Here is a 20,062-nt window from a genome sequence, read left to right as displayed (position 1 = left end):
TAAATAGAAGGGATCAGTTGGCTCAATAAGTAAGATACCAAAGCTGTATCCAGGGCAGAAACAAAGAAATGGGGAAGCAGTGCGTTCTGTTGAGGGACATGTGAAAACTGTGAAGGTTGTCAGCTCAAAATAGTCTGCATTTCCTTCTTGCCCGTAGATATTTCCATTGGGCTTTTGCCCTGTTCCCCTACACCAGTTGAATTTTGGGGTGCTTCACAGCATCTGACAGTTCATACATTAAGAAAATAACACTGAATTCCTATCTTATGCTGTGCACTGGCTCCACATTGGGGATATAAGGATGAGTAAATTGCAGTGGCTTTCTGACTCACCTCTGCTTCTGCTTCCCTGATCCATCCCACTGCCACCTGAATCCCATCATTTACCTTCCTAAGAAACTGTAGCAGTGCTATAAATGCTTAATAAATACCTCATGAATAAATGGAAATTATTTCTAAGTTCCTTTTGTTCAGAGACTCTTTGCACTAAATCTTTGTATTTATGTTTCCTCCAAATCAAATCTCATATTTTACACTTACATTAATTTTTTTCTTGCCCTGATGTTTGCAGCTCTTCCATGTTTAGAGTCTTCTGCATTTTTTATTTCCCTCCTGTTGATTTAATCTCATAGGTCACTTGCTCTAAAGTGAGTGAGTTTTTTTGTTTTTTTTAAAATTAATTAATTTATTTATTTTTGGCTGTGTTGGGTCTTCGTTTCTGTGCGAGGGCTTTCTCTAGTTGTGGCAAGCGGGGGCTACTCTTCATCGCGGTGCACGGGCCTCTCACTGTCGCGGCCTCTCGTTGTGGAGCACGGGCTCCAGACGCGCAGGCTCAGTAGTTGTGGCTCATGGGCCCAGTTGCTCCGCGACATGTGGGATCTTCCCAGACCAGGGCTTGAACCCATGTCCCCTGCATTGGCAGGCAGATTCTCAACCACTGCGCCACCAGGGAAGCCCCAGGTCACTTGTTCTAAAAAAAAAAAAAGTTAAGCTTTGTGCTTGGTTTTATGGCATGTCTTGTATATGGTTCTATTTCTGGATATGATGCCATTTGTGAATATGCTTTTAATTATTTCTCAGGTTTATTATTGAACAAGCTCATTGTCTTAATTATGCTTAAAAAGTTTGGTAATATACTTATTGTCTGACGTTCAAATAAGTAGCATTAACATTATTCATTGGTTTTTAAGGGTCTAAATTTTACTCAACTTATCTGTTATGATTTTATTTTATATGGCTATTTTATGTGTTACAATTTAATCATTCACTAATAAAGTTATTAAGTTTTCAAGGCTTCTGAAACACAAAATTGGGGTTAAAAAAAAAACTTTTGTGTTCTTTCTGTCCAGGTTACTACAAAGAACTTCACTGTTCTATAGATTTATATCCGTCCATCCTTCCTTCCTTCTGTCCTTCCATCCTTCCTTTCTTTTTCTTGTGCCTACTGAGATTTGAGACAATTCCTTCTCTAGATGTTGAGAAATATGGAATTATGGCAGGGACTCAGGTACTGACTATCCCAGCTCCTTTGGCTTTAATATGGACAGAGGGGCTTACATGTTAGAGAAAATTGTGCTCAAATCACTTTTTCCACTTTCTAAGTATGTAATATGAGCAAGTGTTTTTTTAACTTCCCTTAGCCTCAGTTTCCTCATCTTTGAAATGGAGATAACACTGTGCTCAATGCTGGCATAAAAATTAAATTAGATAATGCATTTAAGTGCTCAGCACAATACCTAGCATATCAGTACTTTTAAAACGATGGTGTAGTAATACTAATCTTCCCTCTGCAAGCCCAGTACAAGAAGGATCAGTCAGCATAGCAGCATGCCTCTGCCTCTCCCGCAGTCCTTCACACACACCTCTCCCCTGCATCTAAGGAATACAAGCCCAAGAGTCCTCAAAGAGGAAACATGTCTAGTTCTCCTTCTTGCGCTCTCATTATCTGCTGCTGATGCTGGCATGAATTCCTGCAGAGGATGGTCTTATGCCGGATGTATGACCATTTTCTTGACTCTGGCAGTGGAGGCCTAGGGAGGGTATTCTTACTCTGACTCACCAATAAATTTTTGGTAAATGATAAGCCTTTAGATGTGTGGTTATTAAAATATACTTTTAAATGTTCTAAAGGTGTAGGGTAGGATCATGGGAGAAAGTGGCTGAGACAGGGAAGAAAACAAGATCAACATACTTAACACTGTGGAGAAAAGGTCAAGAACCTAAGAGGCCAGGGTATCAGATGGACTATCTATTTGAATGTCAAAATCAATAAGAATTACAGTAGAAACAGTGTTGGAGTGACAGTGAACCAAAAGGTAAAATCAAGGAATGAAAGGGAGTGACCTTGGGGAGCCTTCAATCCTGCAATAAGGGTGGTGGGTGGTAAAATCTAATGTTATGTGACTCAGAGCAGGGGATTTGGGGAGAGGGCAGGTGGAGAATGGTGTGAAAGTAGCAATGAGGAACCAGAAGGGCACCTACCAGGCCTCATGTTTGAAGGGTGTGGAAGAGCAAAAGAGTTGTCATCTAAGAGGGCTACAGGGAAATCAGCATCCTCAGGGGAAAGTACAGTTTCAATTTAAATAAGAAGGTAAAGGAAGTTGAAGAAAGTTTCAGAGAAGAGATCCAGGATCTGGGGATTTTGCTGTTGTCTACCCATGAGTCCACAGGGCTCAGTGGAAGGGTTAGGATTTCTGGAGATGGTATAGAGGCTTGGAGTTCCTCTTCCTCCTCCTCTTCATCATCATCATCATCATCATCATCATCCTCTCCCTTGCATACATCCTCAGTTCCTTTGCCTCTCTCTCACTTCAGCAGCCTTGCCTGGCTAAACCACAGCACTGATTAAATCCAATTCTTTGCCTATTCCATGCCTGTAAAATCATGCTGCTGAGCTTGCATTAAATTAATGATCATAACCTCAAGTGGGCCCATAATGCTGCCTGGCAATCATACTAGATTTCTCCAGTCATTTTCTGTTTCATTTCCTCCTAGATGATTATTGCATGTCTTCAATCTCCTTACATGTTCACCATCTCCTCACTTTCACTTTTAAAGTGACTAAAAGTCACTTTCAACTGATGACCTTGCTTCCTAGTTACAGAAAAGAAATAGAAGAAAAAGAGCTTTCACAGGCTTTCACAACCATACCTACCTACTACTTGTAGTAGTATCCGTATACTCTGCTTTCTTTCCTGTTACTGTGAAAGAACTAACCTAATAAGTACTTTGTAATTCTTTCTCTTATATCAGTTTTACCCTCTCTGAATCATTGTCTTATACATGAAAATATGCTTGTATTTCCCCCATCTTAAAAATAATCCTCCTTGACTCCACTTTCCCCTCTTACTATTGTCTTGTTTCAGTTAAACTTCACAGCAAAACTTCTTGGAAGAGTTGTCTGTAGTCTGTTGCTGGTTTTTGTCTTCCCATTCTTTTTTTGTACTCAAGCCAGTCATATTTCTGCTCCCAAAATTCCATCAAAACATTTCTCTATAGTTATCTGACTTAACATTCAGGATCAGAGTTAACCACTGTCTCTTCCTTGTAATACCTTCTTCACTTTATTTTAAAATACTTGTCAAGAACTATGCAGATCTAAGATTTTATCCTATTTGTAAGCTAACAAGTTAGGTTGCCAGTTTCATGAATGGTGGTACAAGACACAAGACTTCTACATCAGAGACGAAAGACAGTTTATTACTTACAGCAATAGCAGTAGCCAGAGTAGGAGTCTTTTTGTACTGGTTCCCTTAGCCCTCGTTACTCTGAGGCAATGTGAAGGGGGCCAGACTACACCTGCCCACATGGTGAGTTGAGTTATTAGAAAGGAAACCTGATCTTAGAGAACCCAAATATTTTATAATGGTCAATAAGCATGCCTTCTCTTTGCTCCAGAGGGAGATAGTACCAAGTTTTCCAAGGCTGTTTGCTATACAGACATTCTTGAAAAAGACCATACGGAACTATCATATCATATAAAATATCATATCACTGACTATCAAGACAGGCAGTGCCTTGCTTGCAATGTGTACAGAAACACGAGAGACCCATGGAGAACTGTCTCACAATTCCTCCCTCTCTGACCACTTCTTTTCTCTCTCCTCTCCTTCACTTCCCCAAACTCTAGGTCTGGGCTGTCTAGTACTATAGCCACTAGCTCATGTAGCTATTTAAATTAAGTTTTCAGTTATTCAGTTGCATTAGCCATATTACAGGTGCTTAATAGCCACATGAATGGCACAGATATATAAATATTTCATCATCTCAGAAAGTTCTGTTAGACAGCGCTACTCTGCATGTTTGAGTGCTCCTAAGCTCAGCCTTTGGATGTTTCTTTCTGTATTCTATTCCTATATAGAAATAGAGATTTCTATAGAATCTTGTAGAATAAGATTTATTATAGAATAAATATTTATATATATTTCTCTCTCTTTTCTTTCTATATTCCCTCCCTTGGTGATCTCATCTAGTCTCAAGGCTTTAAATATGACTCTCAAATTTGTATAATCCTAAATCTCTCCCAAGAAGTCCAGATTTAATTCTTTAATAGCATTCTGCACACCTTTACCTGAATGTCTAGTAGGCACCTCAGAAGTAATGGCCAAAACTGAACTACTGACCTTCTTGCCACAGCTGCTCCCTCTCCCACCAACAAATCTGTTCTTCCTGCAGTCTTCCCAGTATGGATTAAGTCAGTTCTCTTCTTCCAGTTGTTCAAGCAAACAAACAACAGTTTTAAAAAAATCAACCCTTAGATTCATCCTTGACCTCCCTCTTTTCCACAAAACCGACACATCTGTCCCATTGGCTCTTGTTTCAAAATATATGCAGAATCTGACTTTTCACCCTTCCCCTGCTACCACCTTGTCCAAGCCAACATCATCTTTTACCTGGATTATTCCAGGAAAATTTGACCCCCTTTTTGGTCTCCCTGCTTCTACTCTTGTCCCCTGTAGTCCGTTCTCATAAGAGCAACTAGAATGGTCTTGTTTAAAAAGTTAAGTCAGATCATGAATTTCTCTGCTCAGAATTCTTTAGTAGCTTCCTATCTCACTCAATAAAAGTCAAAGTCTAGTCACACTGGCATTCTCACTCATGCTAAAATATTCAAGACATGCTCCCACCTCAAAGCCTTTATAGTTGGTGTTCTTTCCACCACTTCCCCCCCCACGCAGCTCCACACATGTGCTTTTTCCCTCATGATACTGACTTATTGAAGAGACCAGGCCAATTGTCTTATAGTGAGCCATATAATGAATTTCTCTGTTTACTCATGGTGGTGTGTAGCTTATTTCTCTACGGCCTGTATTTCCTATAATTGGACATTAAATCTGAAAGTTTGATTAAAGCTAAATATTCTTGGCAAGAAAAGTCCATACATGATATTCAGTCTTCATATTACATCGAATTGGAAGGTACATATCTGATTATCCCACCATTAGTGATTCTAAGTTTAACCAAGGTGTTAAGGTGGTAACTTTCAGATCCCTCCATTATAAATTTGTATTTTTACCTTTGTGATTAACAATCTGAAGGGTGAATGTTATTTTTTTAATCATGTGATTTTTAAGAATGTTTTTTAGCTATATAGGTTTGTTTTTTCTAATGAAATATTTTTTAGAGATCCATCCAATATATAAAACAGATAACAGCAGAACTATTCTAGTTGCAGCGGGAAATGGCTAGTATTGGCAGCTTCCAAGGGAACTGTGACGAGCGCAGTTTGTAATTCACAGAGCCCAGCCAAGTGCTGGAGGAAACGGAGGCCCAAAGAGGATCCATGAAGTCTTAAGGCGGCCTAGCATCTCATGAGAAAGGCTCAGTGCGCTTTGTGTTAGAGCACAGTGTGGGGAGCTGTCACTTCCTGGGAAAGCCGAAGTTATGGATGATCACTAGAATGGCACTTGGTTTTTCCCTGGCAGTCCACCCACTGTTTTTAGTTGTCTGAGTGCTGTCTTTGACATTCTATCTGTTCTGCAGATGTGAAGATTTGAAATTACTTCATTTTTAGTGTGTGTTGGGCTGCAGATTTTTTTGTTTCCCTTTTGGAAATTCTTCATCCACAAAGAATTCCAGAATCAGACATTATTCATCTTATGTCTGGAACACTAAAATCTCATGAGCTTCCGTATGTCTTACCTCTTTCCACCTTTAGAATATTGAAAATGCTGCCACAACTGAAGTCAGTTTTATCATTTCCTTGCTGCTTGCTTCCTTTCTGCACCTTATTTATCGTACAGCCTTAATGTGCCTTTGTAAAGAACTGAACAAGTAAATTTGGTATATCCACAGAATGTATCTAAGATGTATGGTGTAGATTTTTATTTTCATGAAAAGAGGTCTCCCTATACTAAGTGGAAAAAGCAGATAATAAACTATAATTGTCTCACTTTTGTTAAAAAAATTAATATTCACAAAAATCCCCATGTCTATTTCTGTGAATGTTTATGTGTGTGTTGAAAGTCAAAAAAGGCAAAAATGTTCATATTGATATTATCTCTGGGTGTGATCTTTATTTTCCTCTTTGTATTTCTCTTTTTTTTTTCCAGCAGTCGTGTCTTATTTCTACAGTCATTACTTTTAAGATTAAAACTGTTTTTTAAAAAATTAAGCAATAATAACTTTGATCTGTCAAATCCAAGCTATGTTGAAGGCGATTCCAGGCTCCTCCTCTGCTTACTCCATCCATGCCATCTGTTGGGATTTTTCCCTGTTCTCTTACTGTCCCATTCAAGCAAGTTTTCCCCTGACCCAGGCTTGTATTTATTTTACTCCAGGTTCCTGGTCCTCTCCTAGAATTGCACACTTGGCTCTGGAGAGATTCTCTGTTCACTTGTACCCAAATAAACTTGTCAGAAAAGGAAAGGAGGATGCAAAAATTATGTTCTAAAAGGAACTGTCACTAGAATGTGATCAAGGCCCAGAAGTGCCCCAATATATACCTGTTGAATGAATTGATCTATTCTTTTTTGTCTCATTTATTTTATAAGTTCCTATAATCAGGAGCTTTGCTTGTTTTCTATAATGCCCTAAACATTTTGGGTACTTAATATACATTAATGAATAGTCCTTTTTTTTTTAAAGATCCATAATTTACCTAATAAAAGTGAATGTAGGATCTGTTGTCAACTTTGACCAGAATTTGTGCTTGCACAGGGATACAGAAAAGAACAGGATTTAAAGATAACTTACATTCAGCTCGTACTCATAGATTTGTGATCGTGGGTAGTCACATAAGCCTCTGAGCTTCCTTCATTTATAGCCTCAATGATTCTCTTCTGGACTCTCTTTGCAGAGGCCTTCTGCCTGGTCTGCCTGGCTTTGGTCTTGCTTCCCCAACTCTGTCCTCTGCAGTGCTACACAGTGATACACCCACAGTGTAAATCTGACCTGGTCCCCACCACCCCTGACTGACATCTCTCAGGGACTCTCTGATGCTACATTGCCTCCCACCCAACCCCCATCATTTAGCGGTAGCACTAGAAGGCTGTCTTCAAACTTGCCACTGGAATAACACCAAACTCCCAGTAGCTCCTCACACCTCCCAGGCCTCCCGGGGCCACCTCCTGCCTTGCTCCATTTGTCCACAAGGCATCTTCCCTTTCTTTCTGCAGCCACTGCTTCTGCTTAACTCCAGACTGGGCTTGGCAGTCCTCTCTGGGGTGCCTTCCTTGATGTAAAAGATATTCTGTTTCTCTGCCCACTCACACTGCAAGCTGTTTGAGGCAAAATTATAGGATTTGTAGTTCCCTTGTCTTGAAGAGTACCTGGCAGCATTCAAATGTTTATTAAACTGTATTGTATATATGTTCTTCTAAAGCATCCAAATGATTTTTATTTACAGAATGTGATTTCATTTTTATATAATCTCCTCCAAAATAAGAACAAGGCTTAGAAAAGGAAAATATATGAATTAAAGTAACTTAAAATACTACCAGCAGTCAGAGATGACTATTTTTTGGAATATATTATAGAGAATTTTTTTAAATTATAAAATGGTCAAAGTTTAACCTCCTGATTTTCCTTTGGAGCCAGTACTCCAAGAAATTAGTAGCTTTGCAAATTACATGCATTAAAAATTAATAGCCAAAAAAAAAAAAAAAAATTAATAGCCAGTTCATTGTGCTTCCCACATCAAAGAATACAAAATAGTTTTCTGGTAAATATATAGCTTTTTTATAATTCAAAACAAGAAAGAATTTTTTGCTTTTCTCGTGTTCCCTAGACCCCAGAGCCATCTTTTGTCCTATTTTTCCAGAAGAGAAGGCGAATCCCAGTGAGGGAAGTGACTTGACCATCTTACTGAGCTGGTCAGTGCAGAAGCAGAAGCTGGGAGGAGGAGCCCCTGACTGCCCACCTGGTGCTTTTCCCCTCAGGCACATTTCCTCTTTCTCCACTGGAGTAAAGATAAAAGTAAGTTTTTAAGCACTTCCTAATTCCTGTATGCTCAAATTAGACCTGCTGCTGAGATGTTCTTATTTTACTTTTAGTCTCATTAAGACATTAGCCCTAAACCTAGAGCATTAATTGCTCTTTCATGTTCATATGTATAATTTCTTTGAGCACCAGAAAAATATTGCCTTCTAAGAGATTCCTTAATTTATTTTCTCAACTATTTTTGAAGTGAACACAACAAATAAAATATTCCAGGTCTCCTTTTTTATCCTACAAATACATATAGTATATGTTTTTGTATTCCTCTAAATTGTACTCTTGGGATCAGTTTCCATACTGAGTCATCCACCACTGAGCGCCCGTGTTTTCCAGGCAAACTGTTTTATTATTTCTAAATGACTCATTCCTTCTGAATCATCACACCTTATGTATTCTGTTAAATAAAAAGTTTTAGGCACTTTTCTACAATTTTTCTTCTTCCAGACTTCAAAATGTCCCATTTAAATGACATGGCTATTCAACCAGTTTTCCCTTGCATCTACGATTTATGTGGATCATTTTCTTCTTGAACCCTTTCATCATTTGAGATAAGCAGAGGAAGTTCTTTACCTCATACCCTCTGCTCCAGATGTTTCCTGAAATAGAACACATAAATAGCAACATAAAAATATGTGTAACATCATTCTGTGTTTTCCATCATTATATTTATGTTGTTTAAGGTTTTATTAACTTCCCAAATTTCTACATGAATTTAGGGAGAAACACCTGTAAAAGAAAAGTATAGCTTTAATGTTTGTTGGTACACAAAGTCTTTGGAATTCAGCATGTTGGAAGAATGTAGCACTTTCCTCCCTTGACTTCCATGTCATATTTGGCTGGTTCTCTTCCTGTCCTTTGGAAATTCATTCTCTGTCTTCTTCCTTGAATCCTTCTCCTCACCCTATACATACCAGCCTTCCTCAGAGTTTTTTTTGGGTTTTTTTTTTTTGTCTCATTATTCTCATATTCTTTTTTTTTTTTTTTAATTTTATTGGAGTATAGTTGACTTACAACGTTGTATTAGTTTCAGGTGTACAGCAAAGTGAATCAGTAATACACATACATATATCCAGTCTTTTTTTTTTTTTTTTTTTTTTTTAGATTCTTCTCCCATATAGGCCATTACAGAGTATTGAGTAGAGTTCACTGTGCTATATAGCAGGTTCTTATTAGTTATCTATTTTATATATAGTAGTGTGCATATGTCAGTCCCAATCTCCCAATTTATCCCTCCCACCCCCTATCCCCTGGTAACTATAAGTTTGCTTTCTACATCTGTGACTCTACTTCTGTTTTGTAAATACGTTCACTTGTACCCTTTTTTTTTTTAGATTCTACATACAAGCGATATCATATAATATTTGTCTTTCTGTGTCTGACTTACTTCACTCACTATGACAATCTCTAGGTCCATCCATGTTCTGCAAATGGCATTATTTTGTTCTTTTTTATGGCTGAGTAATATTCCATTGTATATATGTACCACATCTTCTTTATCTGTTCTTCTGTTGATGGACATTTAGGTTGCTTCCATGTCCTGGCTATTGTAAATAGTGCTGCAGTGAACACTGGGGTGCATGTATCTTTTTGAATTATGGTTTTCTCAAGGTATATGCCCAGGAGTGGGATGCTGGGTCATATGGTAGTTTTACTTTTAGTTTTTTAAGGAACCTCCATACTGTTCTCCATAGTGGCTGTACCAATTTACATTCCCACCAATAGCGTAGGAGGGTTCCCTTTCCTCCACACCCTCTCCAGCATTTATTGTTTGTAGATTTTTTTTTTATTGGAGTGTAGCTGCTTTACAATATTGTGTTAGTTTACACTGTACAGCAAAGTGAATCAGCTATACGTATACATATATATCCCCTCTTTTTTGGATTTCCTTCTCATTTAGGTCACCACAGAGCACTGAATAGAGTTCCCTGTGCTATACAGTAGATTCTCATTAGTTACCTATTTTATACATAGTATCAGTAGTGTATATATGTCAATCCCAATCTCCCAATTCATCCCACCCTGCCTTTCCACCTTGGTATCTGTACATTTGTTCTCTGTGTCTGTCTCTATTTCTGCTTTGTAAATAAGATCATCTATATCAATTTTTTCAGATTCCACATATATACGTTAATATACGATATTTGTTTTTCTCTTTCTGACTTACTTCACTCTGTGTGACAGACTCTAGGTCCATCCATGTGTCTACAAATGACCCAATTTCATTCCTTTTTATGGCTGAGTAATATTCCATTGTATATATGTACCGCATCTTCTTTACCCATTCCTCTGTTGATGGACGTTTAGCTTCCTTCCATGTCCTGGCTATTGTAAATAGTGCTGCAGTGAACATTGGGGTGCATGTATCTTTTTGAATTATGGTTTTCTCAGGGTATATGCCCAGTAGTGGGATTGCTGGGTCATATGGTAGTTCTATTTTTAGTTTTTTAAGGAATCTCCATACTATTCTCCATAGTGGCTGTATCAATTTACATTCCCACCAACAATGCATGAGGGTTCCCTTTTCTCCACACCCTCTCCAGCATTTATTGTTTGTAGATTTTTTTGATGATGGCCATTCTGACCAGTTTTAGGTGATACCTCACTGTAGTTTTGATTTGCATTTCTCTAATAATTAGTGATGTTGTGCATCTTTTCATGTGCTTTTTTGGCCATCTGTATGTCTTCTTTGGAGAAGTGTCTTTAGATCTTCTGCCCATTTTTTGATTGGGTTATTTGTTTTTTTTGATATTGAACTGCATGAGCTGTTGTATATTTTGGAGATTAATCCCTTGTCGGTTGCTTCATTTGCAAATATTTTCTCCCATTCTGAGGGTTGTCTTTTTGTTTTGTTTCTGGTTTCCTTTGCTGTGCAAAAGCTTTTAAGTTTAATTATATCCCATTTGTTTATTTTTATTTTTCCTCAGATTTTTGTCCTTGACTCTTTTCTCACCTATGCAGGTTCAGCCTTGTCCACTCTTGTGGCTTTAAAACCTTTATCTGGTGCTTACTCCCAAGTCTTTATTTTCAACTCCTATCTCTACTGAATGGGAATTCAGTATATTCATCTGAATGGGAAATATGTCTCCTGGATGCCCCGCCAAAATAACACATGCCTGCAGCTGAGTCTGTCTCCCCTACACCATTGCCCCCCAAGCCTTAGCACACAATAATCAGCCACAGCCTCATTTTTACATCTCCCTAGAACCCATTTTTTAAAATTTGTTATCAAATATTACATATTCTCATATTTAAAGTGTCAATCCTTAAAAGACCTTTTGAAAATATCAGTTTCTCCTCCCAGCTAGGCCTGCTCCTCAGAGACAACCACTGCCAATTTTTCTTAGCTATTTCTTCCATTATTTACCTTCATATTTATAAATGCATATATATTGCAACTTCATCATTAATTAATTTTAAACCTTATGTCTTGCTTTCCTGATATGAATTTCAGTTCTCTCACCCCTATTCTACCACATTAACAAAATAAAGGGTAAAAATTATGTGAGCATATCAACAGTTGCAGAATAAATATTTAACAGAATTAAACCACCTTATGAATGGATTAAAGACCTAAATATAAGACCAGACACTATAAAACTCTTAGAGGAAAACATAGGCAGAACGCTCTTTGACTTAAATCACAGCAAGATCTTTTTTGACCCACCTCCTAGAGTAATGGAAAGAAAATCAAAAATATACAAATGGGACCTAATGAAACTTAAAAGCTCTTGCATAGCAAAGGAAACCATAAACAAGATGAAAAGACAACCTCAGAATGGGAGAAAATATTTACAAATGAAGCAACTGACAAAGGATTATTCTCCAAAATACACAAGCAGCTCATGCAGCTCAATACCGAAAAAACAAACAACCCAACCCAAAAATGGGTGGAAGACCTAAATAGACATTTCTCCAAAGAAGACATACAGATTGCCAACAGACACGTGAAAGGATGCTCAACATCACTAATCATTAGAGAAATGCAAATCAAAACCACAATGAGGTATCACCTCACACTGGTCAGAATGGCCATCATCAAAAAATCTACGAACAGTAAATGCTGGAGAGGCTGTGGAGAAAAGGGAACCCACTTGCACTGTTGGTGGGAATGTAAATTGATACAGCCACTATGGAGAACAGTATGGAGGTTCCTTAAAAAACCAAAAAAATAGAACTACCATATGACCCAGCAATCCCACTACTGGGCATATACCCAGAGAAAACCATAATTCAAAAAGATACATGCACCCCAATGTTCACTGCAGCACTATTTACAATAGCCAGGACATGGAAGGAAGCTAAATGTCCATCAACAGAGGAATGGGTAAAGAAGATGCAGTACATATATACAATGGAATATTACTCAGCCATAAAAAGGAATGAAATTGGGTCATGTGTAGAGACATGGATGGACCTAGAGTCTGTCATACAGAGTGAAGTAAGTCAGAAAGAGAAAAATACCATATGCTAACACACATATATGGAATCTAAAAGATCTAAAAGAACGGTACTGATGAACCTAGTGGCAGGCAGGGCAGGAATAAAGACGCAGACATAGAGAATGATCTTGAGGACACGGGGCGAGGGGAAGCTGGGATGAAGTGAGGGAGTAGCATTGACATATACACTACCAAATGTAAAATGGATGGCTAGTGGGCAGCTGCTGCATAGCACAGGGAGATCAGCTCAATGCTTTGTGACCTAGAGGGGTGGGATAGGGAGGATGGGAGGGAGGCTCAAGATGGAGGGGATATGGGGGTATATGTATACTTATAGTTGATTCACTTTGTTGTACAACAGAAACTAATACAACATTGTAAAGCAATTATACTCCAGTAAAGATACATATTTAAAAAAAAAACTTATGAGATTTTTTTTAAACTCTGAACAAACTAGAAATAGAAAAGAACTTTCTCAATCTGATAAAGGGTATCTACCAAAAAACCTGCAACTATCATCATATTTAATGGTGAAAGACTTTTCCCTAAGATCAGGTACAAGGCAAGGATTTCTAAACTCACCACTTCTATTCAATATTGTTCTGAAGATCCTAGCCAGTGCAGTAGTCAGTAAGGCAGTAAATATTGGAAAGGAAAAAGTAATAACTCTCTAGTCTCAGATAATATGATTGTCTATATAGAAAATCCCAAGGAATTTACCCCCCAAATACTATAAGTGAATTTAGCCACATGGCAAGTGACAAGATCAATACACATAAGTCAACTGTATTTCTCTATACCAACAACAAACACAATGGAAAATGAAATTAAACTAACAGTGCCATTTGTATTAGCATCAAAAAACATGAAATACTTGGGAGTAAATTTAATAAAAGGCCTACAGACATTGCTTAGAGAAATAAAAAAGCATCTAAATAAATGGAGAGATACACTACGTTCATGGATTGTGATGACTGGAGACTTGATATTGTTAAGGTCTCCATTGTTACCAAATGGAGATTTAGATTCAATGAAATTCCAATCAAAACCCCAGCAGGTTTTCTTTGTGAAAATTGGCACACTGATTCCAGTATTGATATGGAAGTGCAGAGGACCTAGAATAGCTAAAACAAAAAGAAAAAAATGGAGGATTTACATTATTATTTTAAGGCTTACTATAAAGCTACAATAATTATGACAGAATGGCATTGGTGTTTATAAAGACAAAAGAATAGAGAATCCAGAAATAAATCCATATATATGGTAATTTGCATTTCAACAAAGACTCCAACATAATTCAGTGGGGACAGGATAGTCTTTTGAACAAGTGGTGCTGGATGATGTTCAAACTCAGCTCATACCATACATAAAAACTAATTCAAAATAGATTGTAGACCTAAACATAAAACTTGAGACCCACAAAAAACCTTAAGAGAAAACATCTGTGTCCTTAAGATAGGCAGAGATCTTAAGACAGGATACAAATGTATTAACTATAAAAGAGAATTTGATTAATTGGATTAATAAAATTAGAATTAAAACCAAAAGCTACTGCTAAGAAAAAGGGAAGCCACAGACCAAGAGATAATATCTACATCTAAAATATGTAAATGAACTTTTAGAACTCAAAGACAACCCAAAAGATTTGAATAGAAACTTCACAAAAAATGATACATATGAATTGCTAATAATAAGCATATGAAAAATGCTCAATATCATTAGTTGTCAGGGAAATGCAAATTAAAACCACAGTGGGATACCACTTCACACCTGCTAAAATGGGTAAAATTAAGGAAACTGACAAGTATCCAAAAGGTTGTAGAGCCACTAGAGCTCTCAGGTGTTGCTGATGAGAGCGTAAAATGGTAGAACCACTTTGGAAAACTATTTTACAGGTTTTTATAAAATTAAAGTACACTTCTCATGACTCAGTATTTCCATTGTTAATTACCCAAAAGAAATGAACGCGTATTCACAAAAAGACTTTTACTTGAAGGTTCACGGCAGTTTTAATTCATAATAGTCCAAACTAGAAACAACCCAGATGTCCATTAACTGAATAGATAAGACAAATTTGGGTATATTTAATTATATATCAATAGAATATCTACTAAGCAGTAAAAAGGTATATACAAATGATGCATGCAATAACATGGATGAATCTCAGAACCATTGTTTGAAGTGAGAGAAGCCAGACTAAAAAGTATACATCTCATGTGATCACATTCATGTGAAGATCTAGAACTGGCAAAATGAATCTATCGTGATAGGACTCAGTCAGCAGTTGTCAGATATTGCAGCATAGGAGAATTGATTGGGAAAGGGCACAGGAATAGTTTTAGGGTGATGTAAATGTTCTTTCTTTTTTAGGACAGTGGTTACTACACAATATGAACATTTTTACTGTATGTAAATTATACATTAGTAGAGCTGATTTAAAATAAAAGTGAGGCTCTGAAGAGCTGAGAGGAAGCTCTCTGTTTTAGAGTAGCATCTGTCACTTAGTGGGCTTCATGTAAGGTGATCATGTGGATAGATGGGATTTCCAATCTCCAGAAAAGGATTCTTTAATCCATAGTGGCGGCTGGGAGCTGGAGGTAATAAGCCTGGTTTCTGGTGACCTGGACTTGGACAGGGGAAAGGGGGCTGGTGGACTTACTCAGAAAGTAGACTTTTACTCAACTTTAAGTCCTTTACTACCCTCTCTGTGTGTGATGGCCCTGGGGTTGGTGCTTTTCTGGTTCAGTTTTTTTCACCAGCAAATAAGATTCCTGTCTTAGCAGGATGAAGGAGGGATGATTTTCTGAGTTTGTGGAGTAGTGGTGGGGAGAACTCTAACTATTCCTTTGCAGACTTTCAAACAGTCCGCCTGTGTTCAGTCCTCTACCCTAGCCCATTTTCTGTGGTACTTGGTACCTCCTAACCTGGGCCTTTGGGGGTTGTGCAGGGAGAATTGGTTTGTTTGCCATTAGTATCCCTTCCTCCTCTATTCTGCTAAGTCATTGACCATTCTGCTGCTGTTTTCTATCTTCATATACAGTGATTTGGGGTTACAGGTGTCACTTAGGTTCTTTGAAGATGGAGTTTACACTCCTATTTTTGTTCTTACTGTTTGGAGGAGGACCTTAGAACTGTAAAATCCATACTGTACATTTTCAACTTCAGCAATACCAAACTCCTGCTAAGTCTCCAAACACACAAGGTTTTCTCATATCTCTGTACCTTTGTAGAATTCCGTTTTGCTTATAAGGTCCAGTTTAATCTCTTCTTCACCTGCTAAGGCTTTTATCTTTCAAAATCCAGTTCTCCCTCCTAACTTTTCTTGTCGGCTGCCTCTGTACCTTTATTTCACAAGAAATCCACTTCATCAGGAAGTTTACTCTGGAGGAATACCAGGAGTCACTGGAAAGTACTTGTTAGAGTAATCATACACTGATTAAAGTGAAAGTGATAGGAAGTGTTGAATGAACTCTGAAATTGCATATGAACCACTTAGACAGAAATTGGGAAAACAGACCCTGGCCCATTGCAGGGGTGAAAGAAGCAGGGAAGATGAAAGCCTTGGGGGAGGTGGGCAGGCAGTGTGCAGCAAGACCGGAGGAGAAATAAATGTAAACATTCAATATTTATTTATTTTATTTTTTTTTTTTTTGCTGCATCGGGTCTTAGTTGCAGCACGTGGGATCTTCGTTGAGGCGTGCAGGATCTTTCATTGCGGCACGGGCTTCTCTCTAGTCGCGGCGTGTGGGTTTTCTCTCTCTAGTTGTGGCACGCGGGCTCCAGAGCACGTGGGCTCTGTAGTTTGCAGCACGCGGGCTCTCTAGTTGAGGCACGTGGGCTCAGTAGTTGTGGCGCGTGGGCTTAGTTGCCCCATGGCACGTGGGATCTTAGTTCCTGACCAGGGATCAAACCCGCATCTCCTGCATTGGAAGGCGATTCCTTACCACTGGACCACCAGGGAAGTCCCGTAAACATTCACAATATCAACTCTAATTTCCCTGTCTGCTTTCTACCCCTGATATACATGTTTAGACCGATATTTCATCAAATTGAAGATTGTAAAACACTCATTGCATGTGCCATTAAGAAAGAAAAAATTAAAACTATGATACAATGCTTTCTTATCATTTAGAACTTTTTTACTTATTAGAAGAGTTCTTTTCACAGATATCTTTTAGACAGATATTTTTACTTATACATAACTCTTGTGCATACATAGTCTTTGGGACTATGCCATAGTCTTTGGGATTTTTTTTTGAAATCTCACTTGCCAAGGTTACCAGTGACCTTCACATTGGCAAGCCAGTGGGTAATTTTTGTTTTTCCTTGACCTCTCAGCAGCATCCAACACTAGTGACCTCCGTTTTGAAAGTTTCTCCTTCAGCATCCTTGAAATTGCTTCTTAGGATCCCTCTAAGAATTCTGTTCTTCTCTTTAACCCAGAAATGTCAGTGATCCTCAGCCCAGAGCCCTTCTCACTTTATGCACTCACCCTGAGTGACCTCTCAGGGCTGCCTCTCCAACCCAGATCTTGCTTCTGACCTGCAGGTTTTTATATTCACATTTCATGCAGTCATCACCACTTGGATGTTCCACAGGTACCTCTTCAAACAACACATTCAGAATAAAACTCTTCATCTTTTCTATGGCCACCTCCCATAAAACAAAAACAAAAACAAAGTCTGTGTTGGAAGTGACAACATTAGTCCCCCAATACCCAAGCGAGAAACCCAAGATTCCTCCCTCTTACTCTCTCCTCCTCCTTTTCTGTGAATTCTTTCTCACTATCTAATCAGTGCCCTTCTCTTTGTTAATTACTGCCACCTTCCTGGTTTAGGGTCTCACCACTTCTTGCATGGATTCTTAAAGCCTTCTAATTGATTTCCATGCCTCCACTCAGCTACTAGAGTGGTCTTCCTCAAACATAAACCTCATCATGTTACTTCCCAGCCTAAATGTCTTGTTTCTCTTCACATAGTTTTCCAAAAAAATTTCAGACTGCTTAGGTTAGCACACGAGACAGTCTGTGGTCCCGTTCCTGCTGCTCTCTGGTTTCCTCCCCTCTTGCACGTCTGTACACTCCCTCCAGTGAAATCAGCTGGAACTGTCATAGTTCTGAACTCACTGTGCCATGTTAGGCCTCTGAGCCTTCACATGTATGTCTCCCTCTGCCTAGAGTATTCTTCCTTTCCTTTTTGTCTAACTAATTCTCATTAATCCCTCAAAACTAGGTATATACATCCCTTATTTGGGGAAACCTTTCCTGACTCTTAGATCTGATTTAAATACTCTCTTTCAAAATGGACAAAGGGCGTGAAGAAAGGCTTTGTGAATGAACAACACAAAATGCCTACTAGGTAAATAAAAAGATGTTCAGGCTCAGATTAAAACAATGTAGTTCATTTATTCACCTATCAAATTGGCAAAGATTTAAAGAGTGGTATCACTCAAGGAGAACGTGGGGAGATGGGTCCACTCCTACACTGACATTGGAAGTATAAATTTGCCATTTTTCTGGAGGGCAGAAAATGGATGTATATATCTATTTATCTAAGAACCATTAAAAAGTATATGCATACACATACACCCCTTTTGACTCAGCATTCTCCTCCTTGCAATATTTCCTAAGAAAATAACTTTTTTTGGTAAAACATATTTTCACAAGAAAAATTTCAGGATGTTCATTCATAAAAATATTAACAGTGGTTATTTCTAAATGGTAATATGAGTAATTAAAGTGTTTTTCTAACTTTTCTGAGAAGAACTTGTATTAATTGTGAGTGCAAAACAGGGGAAACAGAAGCCCCACCCTAGTGCTCCTGATACCCTGTTGTGCTTGCCTCCCTTGTTGCCCTCATTAAACAGTGAGTGTGCTGAGGACTATCACCATGAATTGTTCAGTATCATCCCACCAGCACCTGGCTCAGAGTAGAAAATGCTGGATGAGTGAGTTATACCAGTAACAGCTAACAGTTATTGAGCATTTCCTGTGTCTTGGGCATTGTTCTAAGCATTTGACATATTAACCTCATCCTCATGAGATGGGTACTATTATTATCTCTGTTTTGCAGGTGAAACAGGCTGACAAAAGTTAACCAACTTCTGTAAGGCCACACAGCTGTAAGCGGCAGGGTTGGGATTCAAACCCATGCAGACTGGCTTTTACTAGTGACACAAGATAACATCGTGGTTCTGAGTTAGATTGTATCTCTGATTGAGAATAGTTGGATTAGATTCCATGTCTAGGATTCCAGCCAGACAATTGGGCATCAGTTGAATCGTGGTCTAAATAAAAAGGCAGAATTTGACACCCACAGATCTGAACCACATACCAGGGAAGTAATCTACATTTCTTTGGCCTTTTAAAAAAAAAAACTCAAATCATTTTAGACTGTAAACTTCTCATTGAAATTGGTATCACCCCTTGGGATTTAGCTTTGTTATATGTTCCCTCTCTCTGCTATTCACGTCCCTTCAAAACTTAAAGACCTAAATTTTTAATTAGTTCATTAACTCTTCTTCCCACCACTTCTCTTTCTCAGTAAGATTACTTATGAGAAGTTCATCAAATTTTATTTTTAAAACCTATCAATCTTCATTTTTGCCATATCTTCTCTTTTTTTCTTCATATTTTCTTTTAAAGTCTCAGAATTTCTGAAAGCTGCATTCCTATTATCTGGAACTATACTGAATAATATGATGGCCACTAGCCATATGTGGCTTTCTAAGTTAAAATTAATCAAAATTAATTTGAATAGGCAAAAGATTTAAACAGCGCTTCTCCAGGGAGATACGGGGCTGGTCAGTAAGCACAGGAAAAGATGTTCAACATCATTAGCCATGTAGATGTAGGTTAAAGCCCCAATGAGATAACACTACACACTATTAGAAAGGCTAAAATAGAAAATACTGACAATCACAAATGTTGAAGAGGATGTGGAATCAACCATATCTCTCATACATTACTGGTGGGAATGTAAAATGGTATAGCCACTCTGGTAAACAGTTTGGCAGTTTCTTATAAAAATACACTTAACGTTCAACCCAACAATCAGACTTGTAAATAACCTGTGGTTAATTACCATAGAGAAATGAAAAACATGTTCACACAAAAACCTGCACACTAATACTCACAGCAGCTTTATTTGTAATAACCAAAACTGCAAACAACATAAATATCCTTTAATA

At 38.0% G+C, this 20,062-nt stretch overlaps 1 protein-coding gene across 2 annotated transcripts in view; it reads left to right on the top strand.

The window, feature by feature from the left end:
- The window catches only part of PPP2R3A (protein phosphatase 2 regulatory subunit B''alpha), a 211,811-nt gene that overhangs the window by 22,940 nt on the left and 168,809 nt on the right, over positions 1 to 20,062 (top strand). The window contains exon 2 of one of the 2 annotated variants that reach the window (XM_061194633.1): positions 8,260 to 8,414. The exons of the other annotated variant lie outside the window; for it this stretch is intronic. The gene's annotated coding sequence lies outside the window, so the exon portion shown is untranslated. The remainder of the gene's footprint in view (positions 1 to 8,259; positions 8,415 to 20,062) is intronic. 2 annotated transcript variants of the gene reach the window in all.

Source organism: Eubalaena glacialis, chromosome 6 (assembly GCF_028564815.1).
Source record: "Eubalaena glacialis isolate mEubGla1 chromosome 6, mEubGla1.1.hap2.+ XY, whole genome shotgun sequence".
Classification (NCBI taxonomy): domain Eukaryota; kingdom Metazoa; phylum Chordata; class Mammalia; order Artiodactyla; family Balaenidae; genus Eubalaena; species Eubalaena glacialis.
This window is presented reverse-complemented; position numbering and strand designations above follow the sequence as displayed.